Source organism: Micromys minutus (assembly GCF_963924665.1).
Source record: "Micromys minutus genome assembly, chromosome: 8".
NCBI lineage: Eukaryota > Metazoa > Chordata > Mammalia > Rodentia > Muridae > Micromys > Micromys minutus.
In genome coordinates, this window is record NC_137977.1 from 40,202,451 (window position 1) to 40,227,699 (window position 25,249).

A 25,249-nucleotide genomic window follows, 5' to 3' on the forward strand; every position below is an offset into this window, starting at 1 on the left:
ACTGACTTGCTAAATAACACACAGGGAAGTGGTCAGAAAGTAAACAGTATAGATGATGCCAGCCTTCATTCTTCGTGTGTGTGTGTGTGTGTGTGTGTGTGTGTGTGTGTCTGTGTGTGTGTGTGTGTGTGTGTGTTTTAACTTGCTTTAGTCTCCCTTGCTTATCAAATACTGTGTAGGTTTTCTTCACTGCTCACTTCTCCGATCCCCCTGCAATTTAATTGGACTGCTTTCTCACCTTACACACACCGTTCACTCCCTTGGCATGGCCTGCCTTTTCTTCTCGCAGGAACGAAGAGAGATGGGTGAGGATTTCTTTGAAGTCGTTTTAGATCCCACGAGAGTCTATACACTATCTCATTATCCAAAGAATCGGAGTTGTACAGTGCCAACTTGGCCAAGCAGGTTAACTACAACTCAACAGGCCTTTGGCTTTATCTTTGCTATTTAAAATTGTGGTTAATTTAATTAACAGATGACAGCAGCAATATATATGGTGATAGCCCTGATATTGAACAGAACACACCCTGAAATTGCTGCCCCTACTCTGAAGGCTACCTAAGTATTCTTTGTATGGTCATTTTATCTTAGAAAGATATTTTGCAATAGGATGAACTTCACCATGATATCTGGACTGCATGTAATGGCTTATCCAGTAAGCATATCTCAATATCATAAGACCAGTTCAAACCTCAACGTGTTCAAGAATAAGCCAGTGTACCCCACCTCAGTGGTATTGTCCCGATGAATCATGTTGCCAATCATCCAGTCTCACAGGCTCCAAACCCAAAAATTTGGCTTGGGAACACTCCCTGTGAAATGGATGTCTAAGCCCTGTCTTATGCATGTCGTAAATGCCCCATAGTCCCCTGGTCTCCTTAGTTCCAGAATGCTTGTTTGTGATGCTATCATAGCTAAGGTTTGTTCTTCTCAACCAACAGACTGTTTTCTTCAAGGGTGCTAGACTCATTTAAAGAAATACAACTCTTAGGACCCACATTCCACTTATATATATACACACAGTATTCACCCAGTGCTGGGTTTTATTTCTTCTTGGGTTCAATACAAAAACCCTCTATGTGTGATTCATGATCTTACACCAGACAGTCCTTGCTGCCATGTTTATCCTCAACCCATTCCTCAGTCTCTTAACTCTCTTGACTCAGCCATTTTTCTCTCTCAATCCTTCCAACATTTCGGCCTCATTTCTGCCATAGGACTTTGTATGGTCTATAGGCCTGCCACAGGTCTCCTCACCCCAAGCCTTTCTGGTTAAGTAGTAGAGTCACTCTTCCGTTCATCTGTAGCTAAGTGCTCTCCATCCAGGGAAGCTCCTGGGCTAAGTCACCCCCACCTCTACTTTCGCTATATTCCTTCTTCAGATTGTTTGTCTGACAAATTGTGTTATTTGACTCATTCCTGTGGTTCAATGATAATCAGCTCTACAATAGCAAGACCGGGAAAGCTATGGTTCTGTTGGTATCTGAGAGTATAACTGTGGCTAGCAGTGTACTGGTTGAAGGACCCATTAGGAAATTAAAGATTTACATGTATGAACTGCTTCTGATTTGCAGAAGTGGGATTTATGGATTAGTAAGTGCTTTTTGAGCTCTGATTAGGAGTTTTAAGTGTAGATGTGCATGAGGTAGGGATATAAGCATTTGAAGTATAGAAGCATAATGGGGGAGGAGATGGGGATAATGGTCAGTAGGGAGTTACAGTGTTAGAAGTACAGTCTCATAATGCATACTGGGATTCATTTAATAATAGACCACACCACTTAGTGATGATGCCACCACATTAATTTGTGTAGCTTGTCTGTGGTGATCACTGAATGATGAGGTTAAATAATATATTCTCAGAATGTATTCTTATCCTTGAGTGTCATGTGACTGTATTTCACTTGGAAAGAGTTGTCACTGCTGAAATTTCATTAAACGGGCCTGACATCATAAATCTCACTTTTCTGGCCCCCACCTTTTCTCTGGAGAAGCATAGCATGATCTAAGATGGTTTCTAGCATCCATAACTTGTAGTGTGAGAAGCATTTGTACTGTGTTTCATGTTTTCTAGCTACCAAATTATCCACATCCTTCAATGGTCCCTAGCTACAAGGGTTTGCAAATTTTTCTTCAGACACAATCCTGTTTGCCAACATATTTCTTAAAGTCTCCATACAGAACAAGTCATGCCATAGACCTCTTCTAATAAGTTCAGTCTCCAGCTGCATAAACTACAAAGACAACATGTTCTTTAACATGCACAACCCTTTGGGGTGCTACTTAGGGGCCATTAATATTGGAAATGTTTTTTCATATAACCATATATTGGAAGTTCTCTGAACCAACATATACATTTTATGTATGTGCTGGTTTCTTGATGGCTTCTCCAAGTCAGAGTAGCTTCCTCAAGCATTGAGTGAGCTATAAATTTGATATTTGTTCTATAATGTTTAATCATACTTTTTATTAGTTATTACAGATGTAAGGATAAGAACTAGAGACCACCATGGGTTAGTGTTTGGGCAATCATGAAAGTTCATTTAATTGAATAATTATTCTGGGGCATTTATTTTAAAAATCTGTGTATTCAGTGTGGCCTTTGGTCCAACTGTGTATTAAAGTTACAAAATATTACATTTCCCAATGTCCAAAAAATGTATTATTATTCATCTGAGAGGAATTATTTTCAGACCTAGTGTGGAAATTTGCTTTCTACAGTTAGATGTGATATTCTGTCCAAAAGCAACTTTCATTCCTAAGTTGCTTTTGGACAGAATATCATGTTGATGTCACATATCCATGTCACAATCCATTATTCAGGGAAGTCAGAGCAGGTCATTGCAAAAGAAACTGATGCAGAAACCATAAAGGAATACTTCTTGCTGGCTTGCTCCTCGTGACTTTCTCAGCCTATTTTCTGATACAACTCAAGACCTCCATCCCAGGGATGGCATTGCTTACAGTGAGCTCGGCCCTTCCATATTAATCATTAATCCAGAAAATATCTCACAAGTTACCTTAGGTCAATATGATGAAGGGATTCTTCTCAGTTGAAATTCTTTCTTCCCAGATCAAGTTAATAAAGAAACTACCCAGCATGCCTGGAATAGAGGATTCAGTAACCTTAATTTTATTTTTTTATCTATGTCCTTAACTTCTTCTTCCTTTTCCAAACACTGAAACATTTAACATCAGTTTTATTTTGCAAACATCAAGCTCATGAGTCAGAGCACCTTACAACTCCCCCTACACCGCTGTAGGCTGTTTCAGTTTTGCACACTATGGCCAGTGGTTCTTGGTGGCATTCGGTGGTGTATATCATGTCTGCAACATCTGCTCACAAGTTTAAGTGGCATGGGAAGCCGTCTTTGGTGGGAGATGGCACTGACCCTTAGCATCCCAGTCCACAGCTCAGTCTCTTTGCATTGTTCTCAGGGAGCAGTTATAGTTCTTAAACATAGGGGGAGGGAAACGTGTAGTCCAGAAAAAAAGATGAAAGGGGAGTGAGAGAGAACGGTTTTGGGTGTGGAAAGGAAAAGAGGGGGAGGGGAAAAAGCAGGGAGGGAGGGAGGGAGGAATGGGGGAGAGACATAAGCTTTGCTTTTCAATACTTTACCAGAGAAACATTGCTTTATTGGGGGAAGGGGTAATTTAGTACTTTGGAAAACTCTTTCAAGAAGTATTCCATCACTTGTTAGACTGTGAAAATGGCAGAAGCGTGCTATAAAATGTGCTGTACAAAGAATGATGAATTTGACAGTGGGGTCTGAATTTGAATTGTTATGTTCTAGAGAGGAATGTGACATTGATGAATTGTTTCAATCATTTTCAGCCTCTGTATTTTTTTCATTTGAAATTATGCTTACATTTTAAAGACTCCTTGGATAGCTAAAGATGGTTAGTAGCAGTGCTCCAACCGAGGAGAATAACAGTGCAGAGTTGATATAAGTCATTAGCCTTATGAAGAAAATTGTCAGAACAACTTTGGAGAACATAAGAAAGTTCTGGGCCAGAGCAAATGGTGCAGTTTTTTTTTAAGTGTTTGCTTTGCACACATGAGGACCTGTGTCTAATCTCACAGACAGAAAAAGAGCAAGGACTGGTGAGGTGGTGCACCCTTCTAATCCCAGCACTGGGGAGAGAGAGATGGGCAGATTCCTGAAGATCACTAGTTAGCTAATATAGGCTATTCATGAGTACCAGAAAGCATGGAACAGGGCATTTGAGGAGCTAAGGTGGAACTTTATCTTCCATATGTACATAGGTACACATGCGCTTTCACATATGAGCACATATGAGCACATGCACACATGCACAGAAAAGTTCTGAGCTGTTTTGATCTATTCTTTAAATTTTTGAAAACAATGCAGGCAGTAAATAAAGTTGTTCATACCCACATCTACAGAATTAGTGAGGACCAGAGAAGACTGTTCACCATCAATGAGCAAAGCATTGCAAGGTCCAAATACCCAAGAGAAGGAATGGTACAGAAAGTGTGTGGAAAAACCAGAGCATATGAGAGTTTACCATGTGAAAGAACAGATAAAACGCTTCTGTTTCCCAGGAAGAAAGATGCTGTCCACACATCCCACCATCAGAGCAGTATGGAGACTCAGACTCTGTTACTTTCCTGGCAAGCAGTTTACCAGCTTAGTCAACTCCCCATCCCCTAGGAGCCTCAGAAATTTTATAAAGTGTCTGAGATGTTTTCAATGTACTAAGAAAGTCAGAAGCCACTGAAGTGAGGCATGGAAGCAAAAAGGAAAGGATTTCAGAATTTCCTTGTTTTCTGAGACACAATCCTGCTCTGTAGCACGGGCTAACTTAGAGTTTCTATGTCATCCAGCTGGGAAATTATTCATGGTAATGCTCCTGCCTCAGCCTTTTCAGTGCAAGGTTCACAGATGAAATGAGTCACCCCCCCACAGCTCATATTACTTTCCTTTTAAAAAGAATATAATATTTATAATAGCAAGCAGCTACATGAAATACATGAAATGTTCAAGCAACATATGTGCACGTTGAATAATCACAGTGGCTTCTTCTCAACACAACTCACACATATTTCAGATATTCTTAAGGTAACTATATAACTGCAAACTCGCCAACCACTTTCTCCTGAGTGAGACCAAACGTTCATATGAACCATTTACAAATTGAAGAAAACGTGAATAACTAGAAAATGCTTTAAAAACAGAGGGAGAGAGACAAGGGTTGACCAGCCTTAATATGTTAAAACATATGATCAGAACTGTGATTAGAAAGAAGGATGTGCTGATGTTGGTGACTGGATAGGCAGGGGACTGAGCATGAGAACAGAAAGAACCCAGAAGATGTGTAGAAATGTGACAAGTGTAAAGAACACACAATGTCAACTCTGGGCATTGTGGTCCGGAAATCGAGAAGGAGCTCCGAGACTGACAGGGCTTTTTCAAATGGGCACAGGAGCTGCCTGAACTTCAACTAGTAATCAGACTTAGAATAAAGGTCATTACACAGGCAAATACTGGAGTCAAAGAGAACAGGGTGCATGACTCCATTGTGGTACTCATGAGAGAATGGCAGGAAGATTTTTTTGAGAAGAGTGCTAGCGAATATGATGAAAACATTTATAGAATGAGTAGATATCATCTCACAATTTCCACTGTGAGAAGCAGTGAGGTAGGGCACACCTATGTAAGCTACATCAACAGATATAGCTTTTGAGTATGTGCTGGCCTCCTATTACTATTGTGACATAACAGGAGGGTGATGCTTTGAGACATGGAATCTTGTCATAGCTGTGTAGGTTAAAGGTGGTACATGGGTCTCCGAGGCTAAAGTGATACATCAGCAGGGTGACATTCCTTTCCATTGATCCTGGGATAAACGGTTCATTGTGTTCTTTGTTTTTAAGATTCCTTGCATTCTGTAGCATGTGGCCTTTCCCCTCTGTCCTCAAAGCATGCGATGCTAAATCTCAGACATTCTTCCTCAGTCACATAGGGATGCGAAACGAAACCATCCCAACACCTAACATATTACCAAGGTCTAGGGACTTGGACCTTGCTGGGCTAGAATGAGTCTATTATGCTGTTTACAGCAAGAAGGGAAGAGACCTCCAAGCTTGCAATGTTTTACACTTCAGATTATTTGATAAACTACAGAGACCAAAGGCCCCTTTCCAAGGGAAGAGTCTCAGGCATCAGCCTAACTATGAGTAGAAATGTAGCCTCACTGAGGACAATGGGTAAGTGGACATTACGGATATGGTGAATTTCTGGAAGGAAACTGTGTGTGCAGAGACTGACTGATGGATTAGACCTGGAGCACTGTGGAAAAGCTGGAATGTTGCTGATCTGAAGGCTAATCACCGCATCTCTGTATCTCGGCTAGCTTCAGCTCCTAGGACAGCCGTTGCTTGCCTGCCTTTGTGATGGAACTAACATCCTGTGCCCAGTAGAGAAAACCTTATGAAATCTATTTCTGTAAGCCACTAGTTTCCACCAGCCTAACAACTCTAAGATGTCATCAGATAGCATCTGAGGACTGTAGCGGAACTTTTCCCATCTTGTAACTGCTTCTCCGACATACCCACTCATGTATTTTAAACCTGCCTTGATATATGAATTTCTTTGTTCTCTGAAACTATAAAATGTCATGATTCTGAGCTATGTTGGAACATGGGATTTGAGGTTACCTAAATCAGTGTTCTGGGGTCATGACCGCTCAGAATGGCTTCAGAATACATTCCCTCTGATTCCCTGATAATAAGAGAGCTAGAACTGTGGTTCTTGGATTGACACTGTAAGGCAGTGGCAATAACATTAGCTTAATTACATACAGCCATTTTAAAAAACACATATTTCAATATGAACCTAAGGAAATAAGTGACTGATTTCAGGTTGTGAGACATTCTTCAAACTATTGCTTTGGAGTTTTCTGAAGCTTCAGTAGGAGCTAGAGAGACCCCCTGAGACATTAAGGGTGCTCACTACTTTTCCAGAGTACTCAGGTATGGTTCTTAGCACTAACATTACAGTTTACTATCATTTGGATCCTTATGGGATCCAGTGACCCTCTTATGGCCTCTGAGGGCACCAGGCTCACACATCTACTTGCATACAAAGTGTCCATACACATAAAATAAATAAAATTAACAAAAAGTCCTGGGTGGTGGTGGTGTACCCCTTTAATCCCAGCACTCGTGAGGCAGAGGCAGGTGGATCACTGAGTTTGAGGCCAGCCAGGACTACACAGAGTAAGTTTTAGGACAGCTGGAGCTACACAGAGAAACCCTGTCTTAAAAAGCCAACTGAATGAATGAATGAATAAATGAATGAATGAACATTCTTGGCTACATAGTAAATTTGAAGCCAGGTTAGATTAAAAAAAAAAAAAAAACCCTGCCTCAATCACCTCTCAAATACAAATTGAGAGAGGAAGAGATTGGGATAGAGGATTCTCTGAGGCTAGAGAAGTACCCCAGACAGTATGTCTAACCAGAAAATAAGAGATAGAAATGGCATACATCAAAGTAAATCAAATTGTCCTTACTTGATAGTGAGAGTGGTAACTGAATCAGTAACGTTTAAAAAACAAAAAAGAGGGGGAGAGCCACGCAGTGATGACAGATGTCATTAATCCCAGTAATCAGGATGCAGAGGCAGGTGGATCTCTGTAAATTCAAGGCCAGTCTGGTCTACAGAGTAAGTTCCGGGTCAGCCAGGCCTGTTAGTCAGACCTAGTCTCAAAAAACAAAAAATAAATTAAAAATTAATTAATTCAAAGAATTAATGACATGAAATGAAAAAATAACATCAAGTATAATGCTACAAGTTAGAGACACCAAAGGGGCAGGACAGTTAAACAAAATGAGTTACCCTCGATTAGATTCAGCTTTAACGAGAAATTAGATAAATGATATTTTGGGAACTGTAGAATATTAAATATGGGCTATATAGTATACAGATTAATCCTTGCCTACATATGATTCTGAGGCGGTGACCAGGGGAAGTTTTTCCATACCATACTACTGATGTGTTCTTAAGGATGGAAGGTTAATCTTTATCCTAGTCTGATGGTATAACTGATTTCTAACCAGCGGCTAGAATGTGATTAGAGGGACAAGGCTTACAGGAGTGCACCTTAGAAAGCCAAGAGGAATGGTGAAGAAGCTATTCACCACCTCTTCCGGTGGGCTTTTCTTCTAATAAATTCCTCATAAAAGTTTCCTTGTGACTCTAACATTGTATAATAGTAAGGCACGCAGCTCCTTATTATTCCAGATGATAGGCAACTGGGTCTTGGAGAAGTCTTTATTAAAATGCCCCTAAGTCAGAAAAGCATGCTTTGAAGTAGAACACTAGGTAGCTGCTTCAGTAAGTTGAAGATCAAAGATGTTGATCCCCACGGCCAATGAGAATGAAAACGTGATTTTAGTGCTGAAGTGTTTGGAGAGAAGAAATTGTATCTTGCCGATAAAAGCAAGCTGAAAAGGGAGAAAGGGGGCTGAGGGCCTTTCTCCTCTGCTACCTGGATCACATGGCTCTCCAGTCACCTATCAGACCTTGTTTGAATTGGTCTTTTAAAATGTACAATCTTCTATTCTGGTCTTCACTCCCTTTCTGTTCAACAGCGCACCGCTCCCGTCTTTACCCTTGAAAGGGAGCGTGCTGGCTGCCCCTACAGACAAGCCCTCGGAGGCTAGTGTCACAGCTCTCATTCTGACTACCCTTGTTCTGATCCAAACCTCCCCACATTAGACTACATTTCTTTCTTGTTATTTTCCCATTCATGCCTGTGGAAAACCTGTGATGAGACTTCAGAATCTAAAATCCTCACAGCAGCCGCTTGGTGAAGCTGTGCATAGCCACTCTGGAGAGAGGCCATTGATTCACCGTGGCTTTGTGGGATGCAAGTCACCTGTTCATGAGTGAAAGGCTCAAAGCCTCCTGGGGTTCTCCTAGACTCTAAACAAAAAATGGTGAGTGGCTCTCAGCACACAGCAAGGAAGAAGGTAGCAAGGGGCAGGAGAGCCAGGCTGTTCATAGCTTGACTCCACAGATTCGCGTGTGTCCTGGGCGGGCCTGAGAGATATCTACCTCCAGGAAGCAGAGAGCAAAGGCTAGTGAAACCTAGCATCCATCGATAATGCGTCCATCACAGGAGTTGGTATTTCCCTCATATTCTGGTACATTTACCATGTCAAGTGAGTTAGGAGTCTAGCTGTGGGGGGGTGACCTACTTTGTACTCTCTCGGAACCAATGGAGAGTGTAGCCTGGGGAACTGTAGCCCCTTCTCTGAAAATGTACAAAAATTTCCACATCCACCTAGAGATCCGCACAGGGATGACCCAAAGACCTAGGCAAAGTCCCAGGCTGATAGCAAACACCCTGTGCCAGATGAGGACATTGGTGTATGAAAACAACAACAACAACCACAACAAAACCCCTGGTGAGCGTGAGACTAAAGGTAGTCTGTCTCACATCTATTTTACAACACGGTTTTGTTCAGATGAGAGAACGCACTAAGAACTCGTGATTATTTGCTGGGACAGCACTACATTCGAGGTGCAAACACTGCCAGTATATTTGCTGGGACAGCACTACATTCGAGGTGCAAACACTGCCAGTACGTACACAGAATACAGATGTCATCATGTGAACACGAACCTCTGCAGTAAGTAGACCTTTCCCCTTTTATATAATTTTCTTCACTACTTTACAAGTAAAAATAAAACTATAACAACGACACAAAAAAAAAAAAAAAAAAATGGAAGGCAAGAAACCACATGGCCGTGCAGATATTTCCAATCGCGTGCTAGCTGCACTTGCAGACCTCTTTTTATTTGCTGGTACATGTGACCTTTCACATTTAAAAGCTTTTTTTTCCTCTGATTCTCCCTCATGACCACCAGTGGAAAACAGATGTGTTTGGAGATAAGGAGTGCCAAGTGGAATCCTCTTGTATAGAAGAGTCTTGAATTCAGCACTGAGGTTAACGATGTCACCATGGTGGAAGTTCTTGTGGCAGCTCATTCCGAAGCAGGTGCCTCAGTTGGCTGTCTGCTACTCTCCCAAACCCCCCATGATGTCATCTTTCATCTCTGCCTGACAGATACACCACAGGCTCAATACTTCCATACCAAAGGACATAATGTTGACTGTGCCATTTAGAGGAATGTCATTTAGAGGTTGTGTTAAAAATCCTGAAACAGCCGAGGACATTTAAACTTATCAAGCTCATTTGCAGGGAAAGGAATGGCAAGTGTCGGGTCTCCACGGAAGGATGCTTTGGTGTAGGACTTTGCTTCTCTCTTAAGTAAGGCTCGTCTGTTAAGTCTTCTAATGGCAGTGAAGAAAAGTGGGGAATGGTGGGTGTTTTTTCTTTTTCTTTCAATGTTTTCTTTTTAATTTTATCTTTAAACATTGGGTGGAAATCTCAGAGAATTTCCATGCACAGGCATGGCCTCTCCAATATCGACATCTCTCATGAGAATAACAAGTGTTAGAATCTAAGACCAACGTTCATGCATTATTGAAGTTCAAAGCCTGATGCTTATATGAGGGCTGACTATTGTTCTGTACATTATATAGGTCTGCACCAATATAAAGTGGTGTATCTCTACCACTACTCTATCACACAGAGGAAGTTCAGCAGTGTAAAAATCTATTCATACCCCTGCCTCTTCCCCCTGAACCTCTCATATTTCAATGTGTGTTTATTTTTTTCCAGGACATCATAGAGTTGGGACCATATGTTATACACCTATCTCAAGGTGGATTTCTTTCATAAAACAATGTGGATTTAAGTTTCTTCACATATTTTTATAAATTGATAGCCTACCTCTTTTAGAAGACTGGATAATATTTCATTGTATAGACATACCACAGTTTATTCACCTACTGAATGATGTCTCCATTACTCTCATATTTTGGCAATTATGAAAAGGTTTTATAAATATCTGAGTACAGAATTTTGTGTGTGTATGTGTGTGTATGTTTTTGGATTTTTTGAGTAAATACTAGGGAGGGTTACTGTTGGGTCAGGATGCAAGAGAATGATTGGGATATTTAAAAGTCACTATCTACCTACGGGACTGTCACATTTACATCTCTAACAGCTGGGAAGGTGTCCCTGTTGCTCCATCTTCTCAGTGTGTATGGTCAGAATTTTTAGTCTAACACAGGTATGCTGAGACATATCAATATGGTTTTAATTTATAATTTCCTAATAACCAGATATTGATTGTCTTTTTATGCGTGTATTTACCATTTGTGTGCCATTTCACACGTATATTCTGAGTCAGAGTCGCTTATAGCCCAGGCTGTCTTGGGATTCACTATTCAGCTGTGGACGACCTTGATCTCTAAAATCTCATATTTCTACCTCCTGAGTTCTCTATCATGTCAGTCCAACCCAGGGCTTCACACATGCTAGGCAAGCACTTACCAAAGAGTGACAGTTTCCATCCTTAGGGGTCAGTTCTAGTGAGATGTTTATTTAGACTCTTTGCCAATTTTTAAGTCATTTGATATTTATGGCCTTTTATAATATTTTCTCCTAGTGCATAACTTGCATTTTCAGTCTTTCAAGTATCAAAATAAAAAAAAAGAACCAAATATGCCCTTGCAAGAGAACAAAAAAGAAAACAAGCAATTCTTCACCGTTGCCTATGCCTTCATAAAGAAAGCCCATCACTTGGTCTCCCTTGCATGATTCCACTGAACCCTCCTGAAGGTCTGCGTCACTCATGCTTTGCTTGTTGAACAGTGCTAGAACATTTAACAAAACGTTCGCTTCAGCTACGGGCACAATGTGTTTCAACAACACATGTTTTGTGTCTCTCGACCTTTTGTGGAGTAAGCGAAAAGCCTGGGCACCAGTGACTTCCCTTCACTATATTATTCCAGCCCACAGTCTCCTGGTGTGTATAAATTACCTCCATTTCAGTGTGTGGCATAGTTTTATACATCATTAGGTGGCCATGTGAGTCTCTGTTTAATGGCCGACACATCAGGGAATCGAGGGAAGAGATGAGAAGAAGGAAGTCATCCCAGTGGAGAGATGTACCCACACATGGACAGGGAAATGGTTTCTGAAGCATTGCCTGATTTAAGTGACAGGGAACAGCAGTCAAAGGGAAAACTTAATCTGCTGTGGTGTGAGTTTTTACAGACCTGGCATTTAATTATGCTGCATAAAGATACTGGACATCCCTTATACAATACACAAAACTTAGTATTTACATATTTTACCCAATGTGCATACTTAAATCTAAAGAAATATATAGACTATCTGTGTCTTAAAAATGTGTACTAAATTTATTGCATTCATATCTTCCTGCTTTTCTCCCTCCTTTCCTTCCTCTCTCCCATCTTCCCCTGATTCTAGGAACAGAGGATATAAGCTTGGAAATTCCCAGTTCTTTTATCTTGGAAGAGCCTGTCCTTTTTCTCCCCACGTTTGAAAGGGGGAAAACTCTCTTGTTGCTGGCTGGATTGCAAACACCAAATCACTACACAGCATTCTCTGGCCTTTTAGCTGCCATTCTTTAGAGCTATTGCATTTGCCTAGATGGTTTGGGGTCTGTGATACATTATTCATCACTTACAAAGGTAATTGGATGCTGTTGTGAAATTATTAATCTGCCTTCTCTGTCTGCCTTTCTGAATCGAAGTCATCAGCACTGTCTTTTGTTCTGGATTATGTTAGATCTTAGACCTTGTCATGTAGCCCAGGCTGGCCTGGAACTCAGGATTTCTACTCCTACCCTTGGCAGCACATCAGCTTCTTCTCTGTCTTTATATTTCAAAGGTGACTTGAGGGGTGAGGAAAGGTTGTTCTTATTGTTTTTTTTTCAGGCCAGCAGGATAGGCCAGTGCATAAAAGTAGGAGCTGCATAAATCTGAACACCTGAACTCAATCCCTAGGCAATTGACTGAGAGCCCAGAGTGTGTGCAAAAAGAGAGGCTCTGTCTCAAAAGCAAAGCAGAAAATGAGGACTGACTGAAAGTTGTTCTTACACACACACACACACACACACACACACACACACACACACACACCTCTGGAGGACCATGACTATACAGAAAGTGACTACATGATATGTGTAGAGTCAGTGCTGTTGGCCAGACTACGTGTTCAACACTGGTGTTTCCTACTAAGTCACAAGTGATCCATCCTCATCAGAGCTCTGTCCAGAAGGAGTTTGTTCTTGAACTTTCTTCTCTCTGGGTACATATGTTTTCAGAGTAAAACTCAAAATATAAAATGACGTTACAGTCTCTATATTTAGGTACTACTTTCTCAACGTGCACATATTCTAAAGTGTGATCAACTACAATACTGATTTTTGATAGTGTGATTAAGTCCCCATTTTCCGTAGAATGGTGCAACAGGCATTTAAAAAATTATTGTTTATTGTTGTTTATTTATAATTCAATTGTCATCCCCTTCCCAGATTCTCCTCTGAAAGCCCCCCACTTCACCACTTGCCCTGCTTCTACGAGGGTGCTTCTTACCCATCCACCCACTCCTGCTCACCGCCCTGGCATTCCCCTACACTGAAGTATCAAGCCTTCACAGGATCAAGGGTTTCTCCTCCCATTGATGCCAGTCAAGGCCATCCTCTGCTACATATGCAGAGGAGCCATTGGGTCCCTCAATGTGTACTCTTTGGTTAGTGGTTTAGTCCCTGGGAGCTCTGAGGGGTCTGGTTGGTTAATATATCTGTTCTTCCTATGGGGTTATAAACCCCTTTAGCTCCTTCAGTCCTTCTTCTAACTCCTCATTGGGGTCCCTATGTTCAGTCCGATGGTTGGCTGCAAGCATCTACATCTATATTTGTAAGGGTCCGACAGAACCTCTCAGGAGACATCCATATCAGGCTACTGTCAGCAAACACTTCTTGGCATCAGCAATTGTCTTGGGTTTGGTGGCATAAGGGATGGATCCCTAAGTGGGGCAGTCTCTGGATGGCCTTTGCTTCAGTCTCTGCTCCACTCTTTGTCGCTGCATTTTCTTTAGACAGGAGCAATTCTAGCTTAAAATTTTGAGAAGGGTGGGTGGCCCCATCCCTGACTTCTGGGTAGTGTCTCTACAAGTTCTCTCTCCCTTTTGTTGGGTATTTCAGCTAATGTCCTCCCCCTTGGTCTCTTGAATTTCTCTCCTAGATAGCACTTATCTATTAACTATTTACTTATCATATTGCAATATAAATATTTGTGTAGGAGTTCTTTGAGGACAGCATTGTGTTTATTAGATTTTCATGCAAGATTAAGAAATGCCTTCTAGTAGGTACGATGGTATATTTGAACGAATTTGTAACTCTTAGAATGAAGCATTAGTCCTTGGGTACTTCACCAGGAACAATGTTCCATCTCAGGCCACCATAGGTCATCTTAGACTCCTATCTATGCAAAGATAAGAAGGCAGTAAAGACAATGGACTAATCTGTTCTAAGTCAGTCTGTCATTGTTTCTCCTAGAACTGAATAAAACATTTAGAAATGTTTCTCTTTACATCTTAATTTGGCAGGATAGAATTATTATTTTCATGTCTTACAGAAGTAAATTTGCTTGGTGTATTAGGATTCTCTAAACAGAATAAATAGAGTGAATCTTTCTCTATTTATCTCTGTCTAATATGTATATTTAATCTATATTACTACATGAATATAAAATATATCAATTAACATACTATTAATATGTTAATTTAATATAATGTATCAAATAATATGTTATATAACATATTTCTATTAAGCAATAATTCCTCATTGGTATGCCCCCCATTTTACAATATTGCCTAATTTCAGGTTTAGTCAAGTTGACAACTAAGAATAGCCATCATACTCAAGTTAGATATATTAGAAAAATTTCACAGTGGCAAAAATTTAAACTCAGATGTTCTTATAGACAGAGTGTTCACATCCTTTCCCAAATTTGTTCCCCCTTCACACATCAAAGCCGTGTACATGAGTATGTCTGTAAGACTCCTCGGAAATATTAAGTTTAAATGCGAATGTGAGTGATGTGCTCTTCGTGTTGTCCAGTCAGAAGGTGTTGTCACTGGAAGTGCTGCAGGCGAGTGTGCATGCACAAAGAAGCACACCTGTAAGAGTAGAAGGCTGTCAGTAGGCCAGGAGGACTCTTGTCAAGGACGAATATATGTTGTAATCTTAGATTGTGAACTTCGTGCTTCCTAAACTCTAAGGAAATGAACTTCCGTTGTTTCAGCTGCCACTCTGTGATGTGGCCTGCAGTGGCTATTCTTGGGTGGCAATTTGCCTATATATGGAATTAACTAAAACTCAAGTATTTTTTTTTTTTTTTTTTAGTTAAATCATTTGAGACAGGAAAACCTTCCTTTAATCCAAATCTTTTGAGGTGGAAAAATTCACCTTTAATCCAGGTGTTTTGAGATTGGAAGATCCACATATAAATTGGGCCACACCTTCAGTTAGAAGCCTATATAAAGACATGGAAAAAGTAAGCTTGCTTTTTTTTTTTTTTTTTTTCCTGCTTCTTCCTGCTCTCCATGGTAAGTCTGTTCCTTCGCTGGAATTACCATCTACTTATTCTGGCCAATTTTGAAGCCCAGGTGAAACAACCAGCCTCATGGACTAAGCAACTACTGGGTTCTTGGACCTTCCACTAGTGGAGACAGCCGTGTGTGTGTGTGTGTGTGTATGTGTGTGTGTGTGTGTGTGTGTATGTGTGTGTGGTGGAGACAACCATTGTTAGTATATATGTATGTGTGTCTGTGTGTGTGTGTGTATGTGTGTGTGGTGGAGACAACCATTGTTAGAATATATATATATATATATATATATATATATATGTATATGTATATGTATATGTATATGTATATGTATATGTGTGTGTGTGTGTGTGTGTATGTGTGTGTGGTAGAGACAACCATTGTTAGAATGTATATATATATATATATATGTATGTATGTATATGTGTGTGTGTGTGTGTGGTGGAGACAGCCATTGTTAGAATATATATATGTATATATATATGTATATATGTATATATGCATATATATATATATATGTATATATATATATATATATATATATATATATATATATATTTCTTCTGTAAGATCTATTCCTCTAGAAAACCCTGACTAACATATGGCAGAATGAGACTAATTCAGGAATCGTTTAGTGAATATTTAGTTTGTTTATAGTGCTCAAAATGATAGATATTAGAGGATTTACAAATAACAAGTGTTTCTCATGTTCCTGAAGGCTGGTAGCCAGAATTAAGGTGCCAACAGCTGAATACCTGGTGAGGACTTATTTTCCAGATGGCATTTTTGATATCCTTATCTAACTCTTTGATAAGGGTAGTGACACTATCAGCAGGGGTTCTCCCTTTCTAACTCAACAATAACCCAAGGGTCTCACCTGCTGATTCATCACACTGGTGATTTGATTTCAGCATTGAAATTTGTGATTGACACAAAATTCAGACCACAGTCACTTTGAGTTCATGAGAACAGTGTGATACTTCCCCTTTCATTTTTATTTTACATGAATGTGTATTTTAAACCAGAAGAGGGAATCAGATCCTCTGGAGCTGGAGTTACAGATTTTTGTGAGTGATCTGATGTGGAAATCAAATTGCTAGGGTCTTAGCTGCTGAGCCATCTTTCCAGCCCCTGTAAAACACAAGTGCACACATGTACACACACACACACACACACACACACACACACACACACACACACACACTGGAAAGGCCTAAGGAGCAGCTCTGATGTTTATGCTGTTAGGGTTGCAAATGAACAGCTGGAGCCCAGCTGGATATTCCACTTTCTTCAGATAGCACAATGCTGCATGAGATCTTTCTGTGCAAGCTTTGGGACTACCAGCAGGACAGACTCGGGGGTTATTCATCTGCTTGCACAGTGAGTGAGGCTGCCAAGATTGAGAACAGCAGCAAAATGGAAGTATCATTGCTTTTGTGAGTCAGTCTTAGAAAGCATTCCCTGCCTCATGCATTCTGTTAGTTATGATCAAACAGTAGCCTGATAACCTTGAATAGAAAATAACGAGATGCTGCCTTTTTATGAGGAAGTGCTAAGGTTTTGGAGGATAATGTAACATAGAAGCCCTTTCATCAGCATCTTTGAGAATACATCTGCCACAGACATATTCGATTCTAAAACCCATGATTTTTTCCCACAGTAATTTAGTGAAGTTAAAATAGAAACCCTTCTCAAGATCTGCCACGTGGACCGCCAGCTCCTAAGGTTGAGAGACTGGTGAGTGGGGGATCTGGGCAGCCAGGGAGCATTGAGATCTCTGCAGAGTGCGCACGCAGGGCACCCCCTCTGACCTGCCTGATCCAGGGACCAGGAACAGAACTTTGGAACTTCTGTTTCCACCCAGCGGTGACTTCAGGGCGCGGAGCAGAGCCTGGCCCATTTGCCACACGGACCGCCAGCTCCTAAGGTTGAGAGACTGGTGAGTGGGAGATCTGGGTGGCCGGGGAGCAGAGAGATCTCTGCGGAGTGCGCACTCGGGGCGCACCCTCCAACCTGCCTGATCCGGGGACCAGGAACAGATCTTTGGAACCTCTGTTCCCACCCGGCAACTCTGAGGCTTAGAACAGGGCTGGGCCCATCTGCCACCTGGACCAGTGGAGATCCAGGGACACAGACCAGATACAAGGGAAAGGAAAGAACATATCACTGACAACAAAATGCCAAGAGGAAAGCGAAAGAGTATATCCCAAGGAAACAAAGACAACCTAGCAACACCAGAACCCAGCTCTCCCATAACAGCAAACATCGGAATTCCTAACACTCCAGAAAAAGAAGACTTAGACCTGAAATCATACCTCAAGATGCTGATAGAGATACTAAAACAAGAACGGGAGGAAAAGCAAAAAGATTCAGAAGCTTTTAAAGAAGAAACAAGAAAAACACTCAAAGAACTCAAAGAACTAGAGGAAAACAGAACCAAAGAAATGAAGGAATGGAAGAGGGAAATTAAAACGGAAATTGACACAATAAAGAAAACACTAAAAAAGATAACCCTAGAGGCAGAACACCAAAAAAAAAAAAAAAAAAGAAAAGAAAAAAAGAAATCAGGAGTCACAGAAGCAAGCATTTCCAATAGACTACAAGAGATTGAAGAGAGAATCTCGGGGGCAGAAGACAACATTGTAAACATAGACAAAACAGCCAGAGAAGATGCAAAAAACAAAAAGCTCCTAACCCAAAATGTCCAGAAAATCCAAGACACAATAGGAAGACCGAACCTAAGGATAATAGGAATAGAAGAGGGAGAAGAGTATCAACTAAGAGGCACAGTAAATGTCTTCAACAAAATCATAGAAGAAAACTTCCCTACCCTCAAAAATGAGATGACCACGAGCATAAAAGAAGCCTTCAGAACTCCAAATAGGTTGGACCAGAAAAGAAATACCTCCTGACACATAATAGTCAAAACACCAAGTGCCCAAAGCAAAGAAAAAATACTAAAAGCAGTAAGGGAAAAAGGTCAGGTAACATATAAAGGCAGGCCAATCAGAATCACACCCGATTTCTCAACAGAGACTATGAAAGCTAGAAGAGCCTGGACAGACATCATGCACACGCTAAGAGAGCACAAGTGCCAGCCCAGGCTGCTATACCCAGTAAAACTATCAATCACCATAGATGGAGAGATGAAGATATTTCAAGACAAATCTAAATTTACACAATATCTGACCACAAACCCAGCACTACAACAAATTATAGGTGGAAAACCCAATACAGTGAGGGAAAATACAGCCTAGTAAAAACAAGAAAACTCCTAAACAAGAAAACTAAAAGAAGAAAAAGACACAGACACAACTCAATCAACAAAAGCAATAATGGCAGGAAACAAAAACAACTATTCCTTGATATCTATTAACATAAATGGACTCAACTCCCCAATAAAGAGACATAGGCTATCAGACTGGATACATAAACAAAATCCAGCCTTTTGCTGCATACAGGAAACTCATCTCAGAGACAAAGACTGACACTATCTCAGAGTAAAAGGGTGGGAAAAAAACTTCCAAGCAAACAGCCCCAAGAAGCAAGCTTGAGTGGCTATTCTAATATCGAATAAAGTAAATTTCCAAACAAAAGTTATCAAAAAAGATAAGGAAGGACACTTTTTACTCATTACTGGGGAAATCTGTCAGGAGGAACATTCAATTCTTAACATATATGCTCCAAATAAAAAAGCAGCCACATTCATAAAAGAAACCCTACTAAAGCTCAAAAAATACATTTCACCCCACACAATAATAGTGGGAGACTTTAATACCCCACTCTCACCAATGGATAGATCATGGAAACAGAAACTGTACAAGGACACTGGAAAGCTAGCAGAGACTTTGAACCAACTAGAATTAATAGATATATACAGAACATATCATCCTAAAGTAAAAGAATACACCTTCTTCTCAGCACCCCATGGCACCTTCTCGAAAATTGACCACATAATTGGACACAGAACTAGCCTCAATCGATATAAGAAGATTGATATACTCCCATGCATCCTCTCAGATCACCATGGTCTACGGCTGGTCTTTAACAACAACAAAGACAACAAAAAGCCTAAGTACACATGGAAACTAAACAACACTCTGTTAAACGATAGCAGGGTCAAAGAAGAAATAAAGAAAGAAATTAAGGATTTTCTAGAATTCAACGAAAACAAAAACAGAACATACCCAAACTAATGGGATGCAATGAAAGCAGTACTGAGAGGAAAACTCATAGCCCTAAGTGCTTCCAAAAAGAAACTGGAGAGAGCTTACATCAGCAACCTGACAGCACAGCTAAAAGCCCTAGAACAAAAGGAAGCAGATATACCCAAGAAGAGTAGATGGCAAGAAATAATCAAAATTAGGGCAGAAATAGACCAAATAGAAACAAAAAGAACCATTGAAAAAATCAACAAAACCAAGAGTTGGTTCTTTGAGAAAATCAACAAGATTGATAAACCCCTAGCCAGACTAACTAGAGGGCAAAGAGAGAGTATACAAATTAACAAAATCAGAAAGGAAAGTGGAGACATAACATCTGAAACTGAGGAAATTCAAAAAATCATTAGATCCTACTACAAAAACTTATACTCCACAAAATTGGAAAATCTGGAGGAAATGGACAAATTCCTAGCCAGATACAAGATCCCAAAGTTAAACCAGGACCAAGTAAACCATCTAAATAACCCTATAACACCTAAAGAAATAGAAGAAGTCATCAAAAGCCTCCCAACCAAAAAAAAGCCCAGGTCCAGATGCGTTCAGTACAGAATTTTATCAGACATTTATTGCGGATATAACACCAATACTCTCCAAACTATTCCAAAAGATAGAATCAGATGGAATGCTACCCAACTCATTTTTTGAGGCTACAATAACCCTCGTACCTAAACCACACAAAGACCCTACAAGGAAAGAGAACTTTAGACAAATCTCACTTATGAACATTGACACAAAAATAATCAACAAAATCCTTGCAAACCGAATCTAAGAACACATCAAAACGATCATTCATCATGACCAAGTAGGCTTCATCCCTGGGATGCAGGGATGGTTTAATAAAAGGAAATCCATCAACATAATCCACCATATAAACAATCTCAAAGAACAAAATCACATGGTCATCTCACTAGATGCTGAGAAAGATTTGACAAAATTCAACACCCCTTCATGTTAAAAGTCCTGGAAAGATCAGGAATCCAAGGTCCATACTTAAACATAATAAAAACAATATACAGCAAACCAACAGCCAACATCAAACTTAATGGTTGGAAACTTGAAGCAATTTCACTAAAATCAGGGACTCGACAAGGCTGCCCACTCTCCCCCTACCTATTCAACATAGTACTGGAAGTCCTGGCTGAAGCAATTAGACAGCAAAAGGAGATCAAGGGGATACAAATCGGAAAGGAAGAGATAAAAACATCACTCTTTGCCGATGACATGATAGTGTACTTAAGTGGCCCCAAAATCTCCACCAGAGAACTCCTACAACTGATAAACAAGTTCAGCAAAGTGGCTGGATACAAAATCAACTCAAACAAATCAGTAGCCTTCCTATACTCAAAGGACAAACATGTGGAGAAAGAATTTAGAGAAAAGGTACCCTTCACAATTGTCACAAAAACTATGAAATACCTTGGCGTGACTCTAACTAAGCAAGTGAAGGACCTGTACGACAAGAACTTCAAACATCTAAAGAAGGAAATTAAGGAGGATCTCAGAAAATGGAAAGATCTCCCATGCTCATGGATTGGAAAGATCAACATTTTAAAACTGGCCATCCTACCAAAAGCAATCTACAGATTCAACGCAATCCCCATCAAAATTCCAACAGAGTTCTTCATGGAATTGGAAAGATCAATGTGCAATTTCATATGGAACAGCAAAAGACCTAGAATAGCGAAATCCATCCTCAACAACAAGAAAACATCTGCGGGAATCACTATCTCTGACCTCAAGCTATATTACAAGGCAATTGTGCTGAAAACTGCATGGTACTGGTACAGAAATAGGCATGTGGATCAATGGAATAGAATAGAAGATCCAGAAATGAGCCCTCACATATATGGTCACCTGATTTTTGACAAAGGAGCCGTAAACATTCAATGGAAAAAGGACAGCCTATTCAACAAATGTTGCTGGTCCAACTGGCACTCAACATGCAAAAGAATGAAAATAGACCCTTTCTTATCTCCTTGTACAAAGCTCAAGTTTAAGTGGATCAAAGATCTCCACATTAAACCAGATACACTGAAACTACTAGAGGAGAAAGTAGGGAAAACTTTAGAACATATAGGCACAGGAGAAAATTTTCTGAACAAAACACCAATAGCTCAAGCTCTAAGGTCAAAGATTAACAAATGGGACTTAATGAGATTGCAAAGTTTCTGTAAGGCTAAGGACATTGTCAAGAAAACAAAACGGCAGCCAACAGAATGGGAAAATATTTTTACCAACTCCACATCAGATAGAGGCCTAATATCTAAGGTATTTAAAGAACTCAAAAAGCTAGACACCAGAGAATCAAATAACCCTATTAAAAAATGGGGTACAGAGCTAAACAAAACGTTTTCAGTTGAGGAATATTGAATGGCTGTGAAATATCTCAGGAAGTGCTCGACATCCTTAGCCATCAGGGAAATGCAAATCAAAACAACCCTGAGATTCCACCTCACACCAGTCAGATTGGCCAAGATCCAAAACTCAGATGACAACAGATGCTGGAGAGGTTGCAGAGAAAGAGGAACCCTTCTCCACTGTTGGTGGGGTTGCAAACTAATACAACCACTCTGGAAATCAGTCTGGCGATACCTCAGAAAATTGGACATAATATTACCTGAAGACCCAGCTATTCCACTTCTGGGCATATACCCCAGAGACACCTTAGTATGCAACATAGATATATGCACCACAATGTTCATAGAAGCTCTATTTATAATAGCCAGAAGCTGGAAAGAACCCAGATGTCCTTCAGAAGATGAATGGATACAAAAATTGTGGTACATTTACACAATGGAATACTACTCAGCTACCAGAAACAATGACTTGACCAAATTCTTAAGAAAATGGCTGCATCTAGAGAATATCATTCTGAGTGAGATAACCTAGTCACAAAAGAACAGACATAACATGCAGTCACTGGTAATGGGATGCTAACCCCAGAGGCTCGCACTGCCCCAGAAACAACTTAGAGACTGTATGAAGTCCAAGAAATAAAGAAAACAAAACAAAACAAAACAAAGAAATCTTTATACAACAAGAAAACTTCGACTATTTCCATGTTACATTTTGTTTTACATATACTTTATGCTCATTGTAACTATTAAGTTTTCAATGCATACTATCAAACCTTTAAAAAAATCAAGTACTAACAAATATATTCATACAGTTTTATTTAAAAATTATTTTAAAATCTGAAAAGAAAATACTGACAAAAATGTATTGTATAATTTTATGCAAAAAATGCTTAAAATCTGTACATTTATTTTTGTTTTGTAAAATAAAGTTGTTAAAAAATAAAAATAAAATAAAAATAAAAATAAAAAAGAAACCCTTCTCAAGGGAGGAGCTAAAATATGGAATGTAGATCAGAGAGATATATCATAATGAGGCTTTTAGGGTGAGCTGAGATATGTGCCACTCCACATTTGGTGATATAGAGCCATTGAGGCTGTGTCCAAACATATGACTTTAATTCAATTAAGCCCTTCCAAGGGAGCATGGGGGATAGATGCTAGGTAAAGGGATTATCCATCTTGTCCTTATTCTGGAGAAATAAAGAGCCCCGAGTTTAACATTTGTATGGAAGAGATCTGACCTGTGGCTAAGCAATGGACATCTTAGATCAATCTCAATGTCTCTTTCAGAGCAGAGGATGAGCCTCAGGGGTGTGGATGTTGGCTAAATAGGAAAGTTGGGGGTAAGAGGAAATGATCGTATATAAGAAGGCAGTAAGTGGCAGGAATTTCACAGACTTGGCAGTGGTGCCCTGTGTACAGTATGTCTGGGTAAAAGTACCCTGTAAAGATACTGGAGGACCAAATTCTCCATCAGAGACATAGAACAAATGCACAGCATTATTTACTTACAGAGAAAAGACTCTTAGATGTCTGTAGGATGAATACTGAGGGTTGTGAGTGAGAGACATTAAAGTTACATGATGAATCCCAGGAAATCCGACTCTGGAGACTAGCATCCAGGGTCAGAAGATGTTTATTGTCCAGTTCATACAGTGTCTGAGCCAATCCCAAGCACCCAAATCCTCAGCCAATCTTATCTCGCCACACTGTCACCATCCTCCAATGAAAGCCCTGCCTAATGAGGTAACTCAGAAGGTGGGGGCAGTATTGTTATCTGTGAGAACTTACATGGAGAAAGGGGAAGTGGTCAACGCCCTGGCCGTGGCTTACCGGTGTGCTGGGAGCCATCTTAGATATAATGCTGTGCAGGGTAGATCAGGACTCTTAGAGGAGTCCCAGGAGCCTGTGGTGCCTTGCTCTCCATCCCAATATTTTCTTCACAAGGTTGGCTTCCACATCCCCACAGATGTCCACATTGGAGGAGAAACAGTACAAGCCACACATGTTGATCCAAAGGCTAGGCTTTAGTTGTTTCTACTTTTGAATAGGGGAAGGTCTCCAAGGATGGATATTTTTCATAAAGAATGATTTCTTTTTTCCTCTCAGGAAAAAAGATGAAACTAAAATTGGTGTTATTTTGTCCTTATCTTTGATAGTGTCAAAATCTGAAAAGAATCAGCCTCAAAAGATTGCTTTTAGTTCTACATACTGAGGATATCGGCATGAAACAAGAATAGGAGATGCTCAGGCCTAAACGTGCCAGATCCATCTTTGTAAGCATCAGGGATCTTTGTGCAAGATGGGGCAGAAAGGTCACATGAGCCAGAGGCAGTGGATGACATCAAGGAAATGGTCTTTTTAGACACAACAGAGCAATTGCACATATGAACTTATAGCAATTGTGTAAGCTAAATAAAATCCGCACATGGACTAGGGGAGGTTGGTACAAAAGAGCTATTGGTTTTTCATAGCTGCTAGGATGTATATACATCATACACACACCACACACACACACACACACACACACACACACACACACACACACCACAGACACCCCCCATACACACCATACACACACACACACACACACACACATACACACACACACACACACACACACACACACACACACACAGAGGGGGAGGGGAGAGTCAGTTTTGTTTAATGTAATTCCTTGTAGGTTGAGCACACACAGGTAGGCAGGACCACCGACATTGGAGTCTGTTGGTTGTTCATAGGGAGGTAAACGTATATCTGAGCGGAGCTACAGGACATGCTTACTATGATCAAAATACATTGTCAAAGGGGAACAAAGGCATCTGAATTACTATAACTGTTGGTGACAATATGTTTACAGGACAGGTCGTCAGGATAATGGTGATAGAGCTAGCTAAGGATTCAAGAGTAATCAAGATGGTGCTGATTCATAGATGTTTTTAAGGGAGAGAGGTTCTTCAAGAAATAGCTACTTTAAAAAGCAAATCTGATAGGTTTGTGGAGATTGCAGATGGAGCAAAATAAGGCGAGTTAAGTGTTTTGGTGCAGTCAGTGCTGCCCTGGTTCATCTAAGCTGCTATTTCTTGGCCAGTTTTTATCAGCAAAACCAGTTATTTTCAGTTCTGGAGCTCAGCAGTAGAAGAC